Source organism: Lynx rufus, unplaced genomic scaffold (genome assembly GCF_022079265.1).
Source record: "Lynx rufus isolate CCGP_SWC_20201006 ecotype Redwood Valley unplaced genomic scaffold, mLynRuf1.p SCAF_13, whole genome shotgun sequence".
Lineage (NCBI taxonomy): Eukaryota > Metazoa > Chordata > Mammalia > Carnivora > Felidae > Lynx > Lynx rufus.
The window spans coordinates 266508-286792 of NW_025814827.1; the positions used below are offsets into that span (position 1 = coordinate 266508).

The window sequence follows — 20285 nt, forward strand, 5'->3', positions numbered from 1 at the left end:
AGGAGCGTTGGTCAAGGAGAGAAAGGAAAGGCACAAAGGGGAACATTAGTAGTACCCACCTAAACACTGTCAAATATAGAGAAAGTTGTGGTCAGAAGACTTTAAGTACTACTATTACAGTCGTAGGCAAGATTGTTACTATTGTGGTCGTGAATGCATCAGGCAAGTTGTAAATATAAACTCAAATTATGTAATTTTTTCTATTCTATGCTCATTAAATGTTCTAATTATAAACTTGGCCTCCATGTATGTTAGTCTACAGAGAAAAAGAATGCCTGGCCTACTGTAACTCTAGTCTGTGTCACTTATACATATTATAAATTAATACATTGGAATGCTTTAGACGTTAGTCTTTGTAAACCTAGTCAATATGTATCTGCTTATGAGAAATGAGATCCCTTCACAATGTGCTTAATTAGATTAAAGCTGAGGGGAGACTTCCAGATGTGATACAATGATCACACAGTACTCTGGAAGCTATTTACTTCCTAGATATACTAACTTCATTGAGTATTTAAATCTTAATTTTTTGCTACAGGAGTTTGAAATTCAAACCTTAATGGTATTAAAAAACTTAGCTTTGTTTTTTAATAGATCATATGTGCTTAACTACATAAGATACAGTAGAATAAAGAGACACTGCTGGCAAAAGAGGACTTTAGTAAAAGGTCAGGCAATAAGAGAGAGTCCCTGACATAAAATCTCCCTTAGATACAGCAGAGAAGAGATCCATTCACCAAACTAGAAAAAACTGCCAACATTCTATTTATAATCATTTATTCTTACAGTGACTAGTGAATTGCTAAGATCATTCATGTACATAATGACAGTACCAGATCTCGATATTATACTCATTATTATTACTATATCTGCTTGTACTGTCTTGGTAGAAATCAGACAAAATGGCTGTATCAGAATGTGAAAATAAACAGGTCCTAGAGTAAACCTCAAATATTCCCAGTGAAATATGTAATGGGAACCGCATCATAAAGATCTATAAATATCAGTATTACACATATCTTCTTGATGGCCAGGATTAGCTCTATATTTGGAATTTCCATTTAACACATTTTGGTTGAGATACTTTATAAAAAGGATGAGGCAGGCGTAAGACAATTATTTTAAAGGCTTTTTTCATGCCCTCCCCCCATTTGAATCCTTTCCCATCCTAATACTCCATTAGACTAAGAAAACTTAGAGATTTTTGGAAATGCTGATTTGTTATACACTTAGTGAGAGAAGGCAAATATGCAAACTAAAAATGGGCAGATGCTCCACTGGGCTTGAGGGGTATCTGAGCAGGATGTCTCAGCCCCATATTCCCAAAAAGGTGGAATGAGGCTTTTCTCAGCTGCTACTGCCCTCGCCTTCTAGAATACCTCACATTTCCCCATGAGTCAGAAGCCCAAGGATGTGCTCGACCCTCATTTTCCTACTCCTCTTCTTCAGCCTCTGCCACAGGTGTCTGCCAGGACCTTGACAGGTGTTGTGGGCCAGGCCAGCACCTTGCCTGTGGGACCATATCCCTTAGCCCCAGTGTCTCTGGAAGGAGAGTTGAGTGGGTGCCAATGGTTGGAGATGTAGAGGTGTCCCCCAGTGGCAAGTTTGGCCACAACACCAGTCATTGTTTTATGCACTCACATTGCAAGGACTGTGTATGTGAGTCGGTATGATTTGGCATCCTGAGATTCTTTCTTAGCAAGTAAGTAGAAAAAAACTCTTAGAAAAAAAATAAGACAATAAGGAAGCTAGAACTTATTTTTACATGGTTATCAGCTCACTTACCAATATGGACACTTTTCCCACAGTTTTTTCCTCCTAGCGGAGAAAGTAGGTTGACAAGTTCTCAGTCTGAGTTCCAAAAAATGTTAATTAATGAAAGATTACAATGTAAACATCATAAAACTATCTGACTCTGAAAGTGGAACACACAGGGTTGCAAGATGAATACATAAAGTCACAAAATGAATTCAAGCGCCTGTTAAATGAAAAGCAAACTCACCAAGAAAAATTTCAGCTGCTGCTTAAAGAGCTAAGAGGGAAATTAGTAGAGAATACTAAAGACTTGGAAGAATGACAATGCAAGTGTTAACTTCACAGAAGTTGGAGTTGTTACGAGCCCAAACAATTAGAGTTAGAAACCTCAATGAGAGAGCATTTTAGGAATCTGGGTGAAGAAGTGGAAAGTATAGAAGTGAATACAATAAGCTTTACTATGAACATACATTTTTCAAATCAGCATTTGAACACCAGAAAGAATTTTCACATATTTTAGAAGAAAAAATAAAATATGGGGGTGCCTGGGTGGCTCAGTCAGTTGAGCATCTGACTCTTGATTTTGGCTCAGGTCATGATCTCACAGTTTGTGGGTTCAAGCCCCTCACTGGGCTCTGTGCTGGCAATGTAGAGCTTGCCTGGGATTCTTTCTCCCTCTCTCACTGCCCCTGCCCCTCTCACATTCTCAATCTCTCCCTCTCAAAATAAATAATTTAAAAAAAGAAGAAGAAAAAAATAAAATATAAATCAAAGACTGCAAGGCTGGAGAAAGATAAAGAAGAACTATTATAACCAACTGCTTAGTGTTGATCTCACAAGAGAGAGCCAATGAATGTGGAGCAACTTGTTTGAGGAAAGTCTACTTGTGTTAGCAATCACAAGGTGTAGAAGCTGAAGTAGCAGAATTAAGGGGTAAAAAAGAGAATTCTGGTGCTCAGGTAAAAAATGTCCAAAGAATTCAGGTGCGGCAGTTGACTGAGATGCAGGATACAGTCATATCCCCTGAGGCTGAAAAACAGCTAAACTACAGGCTGAATGCTTGGAGAGAGAGTTACAGTCAAACAATAAACAAAACACTGTTTTAATCAGTAAAGTGCATAGACTTGAACAGGAAATAAATACAATGACCAGTAAAGTAAAAGAACTTAAATATTCAAACAAATTTGAAATAAGAGACTTCAAACTGGAGGCATCAAGAGCTAAGAGTGAACTAGAAAGAGAAAGGAATAACATTTACACTAAACTAAATGGTCAGACAATGAAATTCTCAATTCAGTTGTTGAACACCACAAAGGGCTCCTAATAGAAAAGGATCACAAATGAATACATAAAGCACAAGCTGCGAAGGAAAAACGTTATCAAAAACTTCTGGTATGACAAGATGAAAAGCAAGAACTAGAGAACAAATTAGTGGATTTAGAGAAAATGAAAGTGGAACACAATGTCTGAAGGCAATCTGAAAAGGATCAGTGTGAAGAGAAATTGCAAGCTTCACAGATATCAGAAGAGCCAGCTGGAAGGGAACTACAGAGCATCAGGTTAAAACTTCAACAACAAATTGTGAATACTGAAAATGCAGAAGAAGAAAAAAAATGAAAATTCTGACCTGAAACAGTAAATCTAGTAGTTAGCAGATCCAGGTGACCTTGCTTGCATACTCAGAGAATAAGTTGCTGAATTCAAACAAATACTGAAGGAAATGGTGGAGAGGTTAAACCAGGAATGCTGAAATTTAAGAAGCCAAGCTGAAAACCACAACTAGAAGTTGAAAATCAGACAGTGGAAGAGAAACAGATATAAGGGTTGGAAGTAAAGCATATGCTTCAGGAATATATCACTGACAGAGAAGAAAAGTATAATCAAGCTAGAGAAAACCTGCAGCAAGCTGCAATTGCCCAGAAAGAGAGAAAATCTCTTCATGGAAACAAAGGAGAACACAGAACTCTTAGAGACAAAGAGAGAAGAACTAGAAACAGAAAATCAAGTGTTAAATAGACAAATGTTCCATCTGAAGAATATGCAAAGCTTCCAAAAAGACTAAAGGATTTACAGAGAAGACGTAATGAAAACTGAATTCTGGTTCCTAACATTATCTCCAACAGGATCCATCAAGCCTGTTAGCTTCCAGTCATCAACCATCTATCCTTTCCTCCTCATATGCAGGAGGAAAAGATCAAAGGGAACTCTCTACTTCATGAAAGCCTGGAAGAACTAGAAACAACACAAAGAAAACAACTACTGGAATTTGGATCTCCTGAAAATTTTTCTTGGAGAAAAGGCAGATCAAAGGGATGAAATCAGTGTGACTCAGTAAAGCTTGAAGTTTTAATGTATGTGGCATTTAGATCCTTTATTATTGTTTCCCAAAACATTTGAATGTGCCTCAAGAAGAGGTACCAGCTACAGGTTATATTGCATTGATGTCAGGTTTTAGGATTACACTAATGAAAACTGAAGCATTAAAACAGCTCCAGAGATATTCAGAATATTTACTGACAATAGTTTGAGAATGCTTTAAAAAAAAAAAAAAAAGAATAAATGAAAGGAATTAGGGAATTGAGTTTTAAAATTATTTTATTAATTTTACTTTGTTGAGGGACACCTGGGTTGCTCAGTAGGTTAAGCATCTGACTTTTGATCTCGGCTCAGGTCATGATCTCATGGTTCATGGGTTCAAGCCCCACAACAGGCTCTGCACTGACAGCATGGAGTCTGCTTGGGATTCTCGCTCTCCCTCTCTCTGCCCCTCCACTTACTTACTTACTTTCTTTCTTTCTCTCTCTCTCTTTCTTTCTTTCATGTTGATTTCCCTCTTCCTCTTTCAGACTCTTGGCATTAACAGGGTCAGTAAATATTTTGTGGTTTAATATATACAAGTTGTAAACCTCTAGTTCTTGAGAAAATGTAACAGTTTAAAAGTCAGCATTAGAAAACAAAACTGAAAGGTACATACTCATTAAAAAATGCTACTGTTCTAAAAGCAGTAAAGTAAAATATCTTCAAATAAAGAGATTAATAAATATTTTTCTATCTTAAAAAGGGCAAAAAATGATTCAATAACATCTCAGTAGAAAATTACAAATAACTTTTTTTTTATGAGAGAGAGAGAGAGTATGTGAGCAGGGGAGAGGAGCAGAGGGAGAGAAAATCAAGCAGGCTGTACACTTAGCACAGAGCCTGTCACAGGGCTGGATACCATGACCTTAGCCTAAATCATGAGTCCAACTCTCAAACGACTGAGCAACGCAAGCGTCCCACAAATAACTTTTTTATTTATCAGCTCCTAATTTTCCCTAACATGGGAAAATTTTAATTTTTTCTAGTAATTAAACTTAATATTTTCAAATCACTAATATATTGCAAAGATCTTTTCTTCATAGAATATCTTATTATATCTTACCATAGCTTTGTTTGCTTGGTGTTAAATATCCCTATTTTTTAGTGATAAAATTGTACATTCTTTTTTATCCTGGTTTTTCCCCTCAAAAATTTGCTCAACAAATATTTTTATTTCAGTATTTTATCCCAGAACCTATACCGGATGCAGGCAATTCAAAGACATAAGAGGATGGGTCTGTCCCAAGAAGCTTATATTCTGTTAAAGAGTAGCAGATACATAAATCACTAAACAAAATAAAGAGCTATAAGACAGAAATGTATCTGAGTATAATGTAGACTTATAATAGTCAAACAAATTAATATTAGCTGTCATTTAAGGCAAACCCTCAAATATTGGTGGTTTAATACAATAAAAGTTTATTTCTGGCTTATAGTATAGTCTAATGCCCAATAATGGTCAGGCAGCCCTTCTCCATCTCCTGAATCTGCTACCCAGAAAACGGCCTCCAACATCACTGAGGCAGGAAATAAAACAGGCTAGAGTTTTTCTGGATGGTTTACAACCCTTTTGCTCATAATCACATTGTCCCAGAACCCAATCACAGAGCACAACCTAACTGAAAGTTAGGCTGGGAAAAGTAGAGGATCACATAGATATTTATGGAACACTAATAGCCTCTGACAAAGGGTGTTAGATGGAGAATGGTTAAGTCTACCTAGAAAAGCTTCATGGAAAATATAATGCTCAACCTTAGAGACTCTTAACGATAGAGAACAAACTGAGGGTTGAGATGGAGGGAGGTGGGTGGGGGACAGGCTAAATGGGTGATAAGGAGGGCACTTGTTATGATAAGCACTGGGTGTTATATGTAAGTGATGAATCACTAAATTCTACTCCTGAAATCAAAATTATACTATATGTTAACTAACTAGAATTTAAATAAAAAATTGAAGAAAAAAAAAAAAGGCACCTGGGGTGGCTCAAGGTGTTGAACATCCAACTCTTGATTTCGGCTCAGGTCATGATCCCAGGGTCATGGGATCAAGCCCTGCAATGGGCTCTGCACTGAGCATGGACCCTGCTTAGGATTCTCTCTCTTTCCCTCTCTCTCTGCCCCTAACCCCACTCATGTGCACTCTCCCTGAAAAAATTTTTTTTAAAAGAAAATTCTTTATGTACAAAACTGTTCATTCATTCCACAAATATATGTTGATTGCTCATTATGTGCCAAAAACATCTGTAAGCAACTTAATAAGATATAAATGCAGACATTAAAATAATCACCGTGAAGAATATGATATAAACATTTATGAGATAGTGTTAAAGGAAAAAAATTGACTACACTACTGTATCTCTTCTGGTTAAAAACAATTGGAAATGAAGCACAGTGTAAGAAATGAAATGATTTGAAAAGTTATGGTAATTTGGTATGGGGATTAAAGTAAATTTCTAATTAGAAAGTTTTCAATAAAAAAGATTTAATGAAACAGAAAACAGATATGTAATTGAGAAAAATCAATAAGACCTAGTTGATTTTGAAAAGATTAATCACTTCTAGAGTGATTAATCAAGAAAAAAGAAAGAAAACATAAAGAAGACATAAAGAAAACATAAAAAAGAAAACATAATTAGGAATTAAAAGGTGACCACCACCACAGACTTTTATATAAATTAAAAAGATATTAAAGGAATAATATAAACATTCTGCCAATACATTTTGACATCTTATAAAATTGAAAAATTCCTTAAACACAACTTACCAATACTAGCACTCAAATAAATAAAAAAACTAAATTTTCCTATTTCTGTTAAAGATACTAAATATACCATTTTAAACTGTCTCAGATGGGAGGCAAACCATAAGAGACTATTAAATACAAAGAACAAACTGAAGGCTGCTGGAGCGGTGTTGGGTGGGGGGATGGTCTAAATGAGTGATGGGTACTAGGGAGGGTACTTGTGATGAGCACTGGGTGTTATATGTAAGTGATGAATCACCAAATTCTACTCCTGAAACCATTATTACACTATATGGTAACTAACTTGGATTTAAATTAAAAAAAAATTTTTTTAAACATATAACTGTCTCAAAAAGAAAATGCCATTTTCAGATGGTCTCACCATAATTCTTGTAAGCATTTAACAAACAATACCAATTTCACACAAATTCTGTCAAGAGAATAGAGAGAAAAAAGGGTACACTGTCAAATTCATTTTATAAGACTGGCATAATCTTGATACCAAAATCTAGTAAGGGTATTAGAAGAAAAGGAAATTACCAATATACTCTTGAATGAATGTGTAAAAATCGCAAACAAAATACTTGAAAATCAAGTTCAGCAATACATAAAAAGAATAAATAAATAAGGTTTATCTCAGGAGTACAAGGTTGGTTAAACATTTAAAAAACAATGCTTATTTCCAGCCATGATGGAAGAATAGATACTAAATTTACCCTCCTATCTTAACTGAAAAATAAAGACAAAAATATGAAACGATCTTGGACAACAGGTACCAGAGAACCATGATCCTTGAGAGAGAGTAATAAATGAGGTAATAAACTCTATGATCACCATAGTTTACTGGCTAGAGTGTTTCCAGGGCACAGCACAGGGAAGGATATCCAGGTAGAAACAGAGGTTTTCCTGATTTAAGAAGAGAATCTGAAGAGGCCAATGCAGTTAGAATTTACATGGCAGAATACCAGACAGAGTACTGCCCAGAGAGAGAAAAGTCCTCATATCTGCACAGGATTCCACTTAAGCCTTCAACTGAATACAGATAGCAAATACATGTTAGGAAGTCAATCAATATTGGAGGAGAAAAAACACCGGAAAAAAGCAGGTAAAGAAAAATTCATGATCTTCATACAGGGGTAGAACAGTTCATGCCCCTGATAACCAGATTAGAAAGCTGGTAAAACATGGATATCAGGTAAAGTATTCAGAATGATACTGGGTATTCAGAATGATACTGGGTATTCAGTAGTGGGTTATTATAAATTATGTCTAAATTAAACATTTCTCTAGTCTCACCTAACAAAGTTTAAAAGAAAAGCTAAAGAATCACAAGATTTTCAAGTAAATCAACAAAGTCCTAGAAAGAAAGCTCAAAATTACTTAAATACAAAACAACTTGGCACCCAACAGTATAAAATTTACAAAGACTGGTAACCAATAAAAAATTACCAGGCCTGCAAAAAAGGCAGGAAAATATAACCCATAATAAGGAGAAAAATTAATCAATAGAAACAGAATAGAATTAGTGAACAAGGATATTAAAACAGCTATTATAAAAATATCACATATGTCCATAAAGGTAGAAAGTATGAGCATGTTAAGGAGATCTATAGAATAAATATTTTTCATGTTATAAATCTCTTTAAGAGCTAATTTCTGCTTATGCAAGATATTATAACAATGTATTGTGTTGGTTTATAACATATGGTGACCTAAAGTACACATCAATGATAGTAGAACGACCAAAAGTGGGGAAATATAGGTATACTTTTGAAAGGTTATTATAGAAGGTGAGGGAGGGGATGCTGAGTAGGGTGGGATGGGAGGGCTCCTGGAATATAAATAAATAAATACATAAATATAAATAAATAAACAAATAAATATTTTAAAAAAGAAAGTTTCTTATAATTGAAGTGGTATAGTATTAACTGAAAGTAGATTATAAGGTATATTATTTTTTTTTAATTTATATATTTATTTTGAGAGAGAGCAAGTGGGGGAGGGGCAGAGAAAGAGGGAAAGAGAGAATCCCAAGCAGGCTCCATGCTGTCAGCCTCTGGAATCTGATGCATGGCTTGATCCCACAAACCATGAGACCATGACCTGAGCTGAAATCAAGAGTCAGACACTTAACCAACTGAACCACCCAGGCACCCCTATGATAAGATATATTCTAAAACCCACAAGCAACCACCAAAAACAAACAAACAAAACACAAAGTGAAGCGATTGTAGCTAATACAAAGGCAATTAAACGAAATCATAAAAACACTCCATCTAAAAGAAGGCAGGAAAAAAGAAAAGGGGAACAAAGAACAGAGGGGACTAGTTAAAAAAACAACAAGAAGACAACAGATTTTAAACCTAATTGTATCACTGTTTACATTAAATGTAAATAGTCTAAACACTAATTAAAAGGCAGGTTGCCAGATTGGATTTAAAAACTCAATTATAGAGAGGGAGGGGCCCACATGGCAGAGAAGTAAGGGGATCCATACTTCCTGAGTCTCTCAAACAAAGAAGTGCTGAAGCCAAAGGACTTTGAACCCCAAAAATCTGGGAGGAAAAGAAACTGAATCTACTAGGAAGAAAATGAGACAACTTGAGAGACCATAGGTGGGTGATTACAAACTGGGGGAGATAAAATGGGCTGCATAGGCATGAAGGGGAGGGATCCCTTTCTGCAGAGAGACAAAGGGAAGAGAAAGAGTGGCTGGGGACATGTAGGACTGTATCTGGACAAGAGAAAAACCTAGGACTGGGACTGAGAGGGATCCCATCTCTAACTGTGGGGCTTTCTTCAGACTGGGGCTGGCTCCCTGTTCACATACCTGGGGAGGAGGGGAGCCAGCCCTGGGTCCGGTGGTAGATCAGGGGCGCAGTCTGCAGTAGGAGAAAGTGGTCCTCTCCTTGAAGGGCTGTGTGACAGGACAAAGCCTGCCTGTGTATGCCACTCCAGGCCCCCAGGCTCGGTGGCTAGGTCAAGGGTGCAGTCTGCAGTAGGAGAAAGCAGCCCCCTCCCTGGAGTGCTATGGGAAAGGACAAAGCCTGCCTGCCTCCACCACCCCGGGCTCGGCGGTGAGGTCAGCAGCCCACTCCTCAGCAGGAAAAGGCGGTTCTCCCTGAAGTGCTGCAGCACAGCCAAAGCCAGCCAGGACTACATACCAGGCCGCACAGAAAGGTGCTTCCCCAGTGCCAGAGCACATGGAGTGGGTCTTTGAATCCTAGCCAAGCACAGGGTCAGGGGAGTTAGCAGAGTGAGAAGGATTGCTCTGTCTATGCCCATGGCACAGTGAGGATGACTCAAACGGAGTCCACTGGGTCTGGGTCTGTGGAGAAGAGACTGGGGGATCTCCATTCCCCACTGCTCACCCACCAAGGCAAGGCTACAGTGATTGGCCCACAGTGGAGGGCCAACAGGCAGGGCCCACAGTGGAGGCGGGACCAGCCTACACCAAACCAGGCCCCTCGGAACCCGGTAACCGTGTATCTACGGGAGCTGGACAGACCCTGTGAACAGCTCCTCCAGACCAATGCTTCAACATTGGCTGGATTAATTCTAGGTCAATTCTGGATATATAGATATATTCTCCCTGCCATTTCTGCTCCTTATCTCTTCCCTTCTCTAGGCTGGTTACTCTGGTTATTGGTTTGTCTAAACAGATGTATTTAATCCATTCTCTTGATACATGTTCCACACCTCCTCTTTACATTCCTTTCTCTCTCTCTGGAATAATCAAGCCATATAGTTTCTCTGGGTAACTTTATCTTCATTCTTTTCCCCCACCTCCTTCCTTATTTTCCTCTCTTTCTTTCTGGATTAAGCCTTTTAGTCTCTCTGCCTAATCAATGTTTGTTTTTTCTCTGTCCCCCTCCCCAGCTCCAGTCATTTCTCTTGTATGTGCTCTTCCATCAGCACGCCTCCACCCTGTTCTTTACTTGTAGCTGGAGTTTTGGTTTTTTGATTGTTTTTAGTTTTTTGTCTTTTGTTTTTGTTTATTTGTTTGTTTTGCTTATGTGTTTGCATGTTTTTGTCTCCTGTTTGTCTGTTTGTTTTCCTTTACAGGACTACTCCAAGGAACAAATCAAAGCACACCTGGGGGAGGTTCCAAAAATCACTACTAGTAGGGAAATAAAACAAGCAAAGTCACAACAACAGAGAACAAGTAACACTCCAAAAAACACCTCCTGAAGGTCCAGGCCCTGGACAGTGTATGACCCTTCTTTAATATAGCAGTGCTTGCAGGTGCAGAGCACACATCAAGCTTTTAAAACACATAAGGGACAGAAAACTAGCCAAAATTATGAAACAGAAGAATTCTCCTAAAAGAATTTCCAGGAGAAGTGACAGGTACAGAATTCATCAAAACTGATTTAAGCATTAACTGAACAAGAATTTAGAATAATAGTCATAAAATTAATTTTTGGGCTTGAAAAATGATAGAGGACAGCAAAGAATGTACTGCTACAGAGATCAAAGGACTAAAAAAAAAGTCATGATGAATTTAAAAATGCTATAAGTGAGGTACAAAATAAAATGGAGGTGGCCACAGTATGGATTGAAGAGGCAGAGGGGAGGATAGGTGAATTAGAAGATAAAATTATGGAAAAAAAGGAAGCTGAGAAAAAGAGATAAAAAAATCAAGGAGTACAAGGGGAGAATTAGAGAACTAAGTGATGCAATCAAATGGAACAATATCCATATCATAGAAATTCCAGAAGAAGAGAGAGAAAGGGGCTGAAAGTGTACTTGAACAAATCATAGCTGAGAACTTCCCTGATCTGGAGAAGGAAACAGGCATTGAAATCCAACAGGCACAGAGAACTTCCTTCAGACATAACTTGAATTGATCTTCTGCAGGACATATCATAGTGAAACTGGTAAAATACAAGGATAAAGAGAGAATTCTGAAAGCAGCTAAGGATACACAGGCCTTAACATACAAAAGTGGGCACATAAGGGTAGTGGCACACCTATCTACTGAAACTTGGCAGGCCAAAAAGGAATGGCAGGAAATCTTCAATGTGATGAACAGGAAAAACATGCAGCCAAGAATCCTTTATCCAACAAGCATGTCATTCAGAATAGAATGAGAGATAAAGGTTTTCCCAAACAAACAAAAACTGAAGGAATTCATCACCACTAAACCAGCCCTACAAGAGATCCTAAGGGGGACTCTGTGAGTGAAATGTTGTAAGGACCACAAAGAACCAGAGACAACACTACAAGCATGAAACCTACAGACAACACAATAACTCTAAACCCATATCTTTCAATAATAACACTGAATGTAAATGGACTAAATGCTCCAATCAAAAGACATAGGGTATCAGAATGGATAAAAAAAAAAAAAAAAAGACCCATCTATTTGCTGTCTACAGGAGACTCATTTTAGACCTGAGGACACCTTCAGATTGAAAGTGAAGGGATGGAGAACTATCTATCATGCTACTGTAAGTCAAAAGAAAGCTGGAGTAGCCATACTTATATCAGACAAACTAGATGTTAAATTAAAGGCCATAACAAGAGATGAAGAAGGGATTATGTAATAAATACAGGGTCTATCCATCAGGAAGAGCTAACAATTATAAATGTCTATGCACTGAATTCAGGAGCCCCCAAATATATAAAACAATTAATCACAAACATAAGCAACCTTATTGATAAGAATGTGGTAACTGCAGGGGACTTTAATACTCCACTTACAACAATGGATAGATCATCTAGACAGAATCAGTAAAGAAACAATGGCCCTGAATGATACATTGGACCAGATGGACTTGACAGATATATTTAGAACTCTGAATCCCAAAGCAACAGAATATACTTTCTTCTCGAGTGCACATGGAACATTCTCCAAGACAGAAAACCTCCATAAGTATGGAGGGTAAAGAACACCCTACTAAAGAATGAATGGGTAATTAGAGAAGAAATTTAAAGATATATGGAAGCAAATGAAAATGAAATTACAATAACCCAAACCCTTTGGGATGCAGCAAAGGCAGTCCTGAGAGGAAAATACATTGCAATCAGGCCTATCTCAAGAAACAAGAAAAATCCCAAATACAAAACCTAACAGCACACCTAAGGAACTAGAAGCAGAACAGCAAAGAAACCCCGAACCCAGCAGAAGAAGAGAAATAATAAAGATCAGAGCAGAAATAAACAATATAGAATCCAAAACACTAGTAGAACAGCTCAATGAAACCAAGAATTGGTTTTTTGAAAAAAGAAACAAAACCAATAAACTTCTAGCCAGGCTTCTCAAAAAGAAGACAGGACCCAAATAGATAAAATCATGAACGAAAATGGAATTATTAAAACCAATCCCTCAGAAATACAAGCAATTATCAGGGAATACTATGAAAAAGTGTACGCCAACAAACTGGACAACCTGGAAGAAATGGACAAACTCCTAGACACCCACACACTACCAAAACTCAAACAGGAGGAAATAGAAAATTTGAAGAGACCCATAAGTAGTGAAGAAATTGAATCAGTTGTCAAAAATCTCCCAACAAATGAGAGTCTTGGACCAGATGGGTTCCCTGGGAATTCTACCAGACATTTAAAGCAGATTTAATACCTATCCTTCTCAACCTATACCAAAAAATAGAATGGAAGGAAAACTTCCAGACTCATTGTATGAAGCCAGCATTACTTTGATTCCCAAACCAGACAGAGACCCAGCAAAAAATGAGAACTACAGGCCAATATCCCTGATGAATATGGATACAAAAATTCTCAACAAGATACTAGCAAATCGAATTCAACAGCATAAAAAAAGAATTATTCACCATGATCAAGTAGGATTCATTCCTGGGTTGCAGGGCTGGTTCAATATTTGCAAATCAATCAACGTGATACATCACATTAATAAAAGAAAAGATAAGAATCATATGATCCTGTCAATCAATGCAGAAAAGGCATTTGACAAAATTCAGCATGCTTTCTTAATAAAAACCCTCAAGAAAGCCGGGATAGAAGGAACATACTTAAAGATCATAAAAGCCATTTATGAAAAGCCCACAGCTAACATCATTCTCAATGAGGAAAAACTGAGAGCTTTTTTCCTGAGATTAGGAACACGACAGGGATGTCCACTCTCACCGCTGCTGTTTTGCATAGTGTTGGAAGTGCTAGCATCAGCAATCAGACAACAAAAGGAAATCAAAGGCATCAAAATTGGCAAAGATGAAGTCAAGCTTTCACTTTTTGCAGAAGCCATGCTATTATATATGGAAAATCCGACAGACTCCACCAAAAGTCTGATAGAACTGATACATGAATTCACCAAAGTTGCAGGATACAAAATCAATGTACAGAAATCAGCTGCATTCTTATACACTAATAATGAAGCAACAGAAAGACAAATAAAGAAACTGATCCCATTCACAATTGCACCAAGAAGCATAAAATACCTAGGAATAAACCTGACCAAAGATGTACAAGATTTGCATGCTGAAAACTATAGAAACCTGATGAAGGAAATTGAAGAAGATATAAAGAAATGGAAAAACATTCCATGCTCACGGGTTGGAAGAATAAATATTGTTAAAATGTCAATACTACCCAAAGCTATCTACACATTCAATGCAATCCCAATCAAAATTGCACCAGCATTCTTCTCAAAGCTAGAACAAGCAATCCTAAAATTTGTATAGAACCACAAAAGGCCCTGAATAGCCAAGGTAATTTTGAAGAAGAAGACCAAAGTGGGAGGCATCACAATCCCAGACTTTAGCCTCTACTACAAAGCTGTCATCATCAAGACAGCATGGTAGTGGCACAAAAACAGACATATAGACCAATGGAATAGAATAGAAACCCCAGAACTAGACCCACAAACGTATGGCCAACTCATCTTTGACAAAGCAGGAAAGAATATCCAGTGGAAAAAAGACAGTCTCTTTAACAAATGGTGCTGGGAGAACTTGACAGCAACATGCAGAAGAATGAAACTAGACCACTTTCTTACACCATACACAAAAATAAACTCAAAATGGCTGAAGGACCTGAATGTGAGACAGAAAACCATCAAAACCCTAGAGGAGAAAGCAGGAAAAAGACCTCTCTGACCTCAGCCACAGCAATTTCTTACTTGACACATCCCCAAAGGCAAGGGAATTAAAAGCAAAAATGAACTATTGGGATCTCATGAAGATAAAAAGCTTCTGCACAGCAAAGGAAACAATCAACAAAACTAAAAGGCAACCAATGGAATGGGAAAAGATATTTGCAAATGACATATCGGACAAAGGGCTAGTATCCAAAATCTATAAAGAGCTCACCAAACTCCACACCCAAAAAACAAATAATCCAGTGAAGAAATGGGCAGAAAACATGCATAGACACTTCTCTAAAGAAGACATCCAGATGGCCAACAAGCACATGAAAAAATGCTCAACATCACTCCTCATCAGGGAAATACAAATCAAAACCAGTCAGATATCACCTCACGCCAGTCAGAGTGGCCAAAATGAACAAATCAGGAGACTATAGATGCTGGAGAGGATGTGGAGAAACGGGAACCCTCTTGCACTGTTGGTGGGAATACAAACTGGTGCAGCCACTCTGGAAAACAGTGTGGAGGTTCCTGAAAAAATTAAAAACAGACTTACCCTATGACCCAGCAGTAGCACTGCTAGGAATTTACCCAAGGGATACAGGAGTACTGACGCATAGGGGCACTTGTACCCCAATGTTTATAGCAGCACTCTCAACAATAGCCAAGTTGTGGAAAGAGCCTAAATGTCCATCAACTGATGAATGGATAAAGAAATTGTGGTTTATATACACAATGGAATACTACGTGGCAATGAGAAAGAATGAAATATGGCCCTTTGTAGCAACGAGGATGGAACTGGAGAGTGTGATGCTAAGTGAAATAAGCCATACAGAGAAAGACAGATACCATATGTTTTCACTCATATGTGGATCCTGAGAAATTTAACAGAAACCCATGGGGGAGGGGAAGGAAAAAAACAAGAGGTTAGAGTGGGAGAGAGCCAAAGCATAAGAGACTCTTAAAAACTGAGAACAAACTGAGGGTTGATGGGGGGTGGGGAAAGGGTAGGTGATGGGCATTGAAGACGGCATCTTTTGGGATGAGCACTGGGTGTTGTATGGAAACCAATTTGACAATAAATTTCATATATTAAAAAAATTGGCAAAGATGAAGTCAAACTTTCACTTTTCGCAGATGACATGATACTCTACATGGAAAACCCAACAGATCCCACCAAAAGTTTCCTAGAACCGATACATGAATTTAGCAAAGTTGCAGGATACAAAATCAATGTACAGAAATCGGATGCATTTTTATACACCAATAATGAAGCAACAGAAAGAGAAATAAACTGATCCCATTGACAATTGCACCAAGAACCATAAAATACCTAGGAATAAACCTAACCAAAAATGTAAAAGATCTGTATGCTGAAAACTATAGCAACCTTATGAAGGAAATTGAGGAGACACAAAAAAATGGAAAAACATTCTGTGCTCATGGATTGGAAGAATAAATTTTGTTAAAATGTCAATACTACGCAAAGCTATCTACACATTCAATGCAATCCCAATCAAAATTGTACCAGCATTCTTCTCAAAGTTCGAACAAACAATCCTAAAATTTGTATGGAACCACAAAAGACCCCGAATAGCCAAAGTAATATCGAGGAAGAAAACCAAAGCAGGAGGTATCACAATCCCAGACTTTAGCCTCTACTACAAAGCTATAATCATCAAGACAGCCTGGTATTGACACAAAAACAGACACATAGGCCAATGTAATAGAATAGAGACCTCAGAATTGGACCCACAAATATATGGCCAACTAATCTTTGACAAAGCAAGAAAGAGTATCCAGTGGAAAAAATACAGTCTCTTTAACAAATGGTGCTGGGAGAACTGGACAGCAACATGCAGAAGAATGACACTAGACCACTTTCTTACACCATACACAAAAATAAACGCAAAATGGCTGAAGGATCTGAATGTGAGACAGGAAACCATCAAAACCCTAGAGGAGAAAGCAGGAAAAAATCTCTGTGACCTCAGCTGCAGCAATTTCCTACTTGACACATCTCCAGAGGCAAGGGAATTAAAAGCAAAAATGAACTATTGGGACCTCATGAAGATAAAAAGCTTCTGCACAGCAAAGGAAACAATCAACAAAACTAAAAGGCAACCAACGGAATGGGAAAAGATATTTTAAATGACATATCAGATAAAGGGCTAGTATCCAAAATCTATAAAGAACTCAGCAAACTCCACACCCAAAAAACAAATAATCCAGTGAAGAAATGGGCAGAAGACATGAATAGACACTTCTCTGAAGAAGACATCCAGATGGCCAACAGGCACATGAAAAGATGCTCAACGTCGCTCCTCATCAGGGAAATACAAATCAAAACCACACTGAGATACCACTTCACGCCAGTCAGAGTGGCTAAAATGAACAACTCAGGAAACTACAGATGCTGGAGAGGATGTGGAGAAACAGGAACGCTCTTGCACTGTTGGTGGGAATGCAGACTGGTGCAGCCACTCTGGAAAACAGTGTGGAGGTTCCTGAAAAAAATAAAAATAGACCTACCCTATGACCCAGCAGTAGCACTGCTAGGAATTTACCCAAGAGATACAGGAGTGCTGATGCATAGGTGCACGTGTACCCCAATGTTTATAGCAGCACTTTCAACAATAGCCAAAGTATGGAAAGGGCCTAAATGTCCATCAATTGATGAATGGATAAAGAAGATGTGGTTTATAAATACAATGGAATACTACTTGGCAATGAGAAAAAGTGAAATCTGGCCATTTGCAGCAACGTGGATGGAACTGGAGGGTATTATGCTAAGTGAAATAAGTCAGACAGAGAAAGACAGATACCATATGCTTTCACTCATATGTGGATCCTGAGAAACTTAACAGAAGACCATGGGGGAGGGGAAAGGGAAGAAAAAAGTTACAGAGTGGGAGGGAGGCAAATTCTAAGAGACTCTTAAATACTGAGAACAAAGTGAGGGTTGATGGGGGTGGGGGGTGAGGGGAAAGTGGGTGATGGGCATTGAGGAGGGCACCTGTTGGGATGAGCACTGGGTGTTGTATGGAAACCAATTTGACAAATTATATTTAATAAAAATAAATAAATAAATAATAAAATAAAATAAAAACTCAATTATATGCTGTCAATTAAGAAACCTATTCAGGGCACCTGGGTGGCTCAGTCAGTTGGGCAGCCGACTTTGGCTCAGGTCATGATCTCACATTCCATGAGTCCGTGAGTTAGAGTCCCATGTTGGGCTCTGTGCTGACAGCTCAGAGACTGAATGAAGTCTGCTTCAAGTTCTGTGTATCCCTTTCTCTCTCTCACCTCTGTCAATCACATTTTGTCTCTCTGTCTCAAAATTAAATTAAAAAAACAATCTTAAAAAGAAACCTATTCAAAATATAAAGACATAAATAGGTTTAAACTAAAAGGATGGAAAATGATTTACCATGCTAAAACTAATGGGAAGAAAGCTGGAATACCTATATTAATGTCAGACAAAGTAGATTTCAGAGCAAATAACATTATTAGGGAAAGAGAGAGTCATTTCATAAGGATCAAGGGGCCAATTCATCAAGAGAACATAACAATCCTAAGTTGTTTTTGCACCTAATAGCAAAGCTTCAAGACACCTGAAATATAAACCACAAGGAGAAATGACAAATAGTTAAATCTACAACTATAGTTTTAAATATCAATAGAATAGATAGAAAATCTATAGGAGTACAGGAGATCTGAACCACACTATTAACCAAGTTGATCTAATTGGACATTCCACTCATTAAAATCAGAGTATATGTATTTTTCAAGTACATTTTAAGTACTTTTCAGAATATATGTATTTCAGAATACATGGAACATTTACCAAGCTAGACCATATTCTGATCCATAAAACAAATCTCAATAAATTTAAAGGAATTCAAATCCTACAAAGTATATAATGTGAATACAATAGCATTAAAGAATAAAAAGTATTTGAAAAATTCCAAAATCTCTTGAAACTAAACAACACATTTGAATAATCTAGGAGTCAAAGAAGAAATCACAGGGAAATTAGAAAGTAATTGGAACTTAATGGAAATGTAAACACAACATGTCTAAAATAATGGGATGTAACTAAAACAGTGCTTTTAGAAAATTTATAGCACTAGATTTTTTTTTTAGGAAAGAAAAAGTTCTCAAATCAATGACCTATGTTTTTACCTTAAGAGAACTGAGGGGTGCCTGGGTGTCTCAGTTACTTGAGAGTCCAATCCTTGATTTCGGTTCAGGTCATGATCCCAAGGTCATGGGATTGAGTCCTGCATTGGGGGCTGAGCATAGAGTCTGCTTAAGATTCTCTCTCTCTCTCTCTCTCTCTCTCTCTCTCTCTCTCCCCTTCTCTCTCCTTCCCTGTGCCCCTCTCCCCAACTTATGAGCTCTTTCTCTCTCTCAAATAAAAAAATTAAAAATTAAAAAAATACAAAAATAAACTTGAATAAAAGGGTAAAGTAAACCCAAATTAAACTGAAGAAAGGAAATATAGAAAAACAAAAAACCTAAAAAAGAAAAATCAATGAAATCAAAAGATGGCTCTTGGAGAATGTCAATAAAATGTATAAACCTCTAGCCAAACTGATGATAAAAAACAGAAGACCTAAATTACCAATTACAGATATGAGAGGGGACATCACTATAGATCCCACAGACATTAAAAGAAAATGTAAGGCACCTGGGTGGCTCAGGCAGTTAAGCATCTGACTGGATTTCAGTTTGGGTCATGACATTGTCGTGGGATGGAGCCTGGTGGTTGGGCTCTGCACTGGGCATGGAACCTATTTGGGATTCTCTTTCTCCCTCTCCCTCTGCCCCTCCCCTCTCTAAAACAACTGAATAAATAAAATAAAATAAAATAAAATAAAATAATGTAAAAACATTTTTAAAAAGAATGTGCCAGTTACCAATTTATTGCCTCTCAGCTCCAAACCCACTCTTTGTAATAGTAGAGCTGTACCCTATAAACATTAATACTTTGCAAGCTGGCACAATGTTAGTAAGCCTATATTTGTCACCTTGAATTTGCTGAAAATCTTATGCAAAATTTATTTGTTCAAGCCGAAAAAGGAAGGGATTTAGTTTCCCTGGATCTGGTGCATTTATTTGGCTACTAAGGTGTGGCAGCCAGCGAGTGACTTACGGGAGACTGAGCGGCACACAACCTTCAGTGAGTCACAATGGCATCACAGCAAGCAGCTCCCAGCATGTTTTTCTGGCAATCCAGGGAGTGGTTTCCCCTTGTTGGCTCTAGCCTTAAGGTACCTCAGCAAGCTGCTTCCCCATGAAAACAGCCTCACCCTCTTCAACAAGGTCTAAATCTCAACTTGGATGAAGTGTCCTCTAA

The 20285-nt window shown here is 37.7% G+C and overlaps 1 protein-coding gene and 1 pseudogene across 1 annotated transcript in view; one reads left to right on the top strand and one right to left on the bottom strand.

Annotated features, from left to right (window-relative positions):
- Positions 1 to 20285, bottom strand: part of NRG4 (neuregulin 4) — a 79274-nt gene that overhangs the window by 41083 nt on the left and 17906 nt on the right. The gene's annotated exons all lie outside the window — the stretch shown is intronic.
- Positions 1766 to 4071, top strand: LOC124508362 (centrosomal protein of 83 kDa-like; annotated as a pseudogene).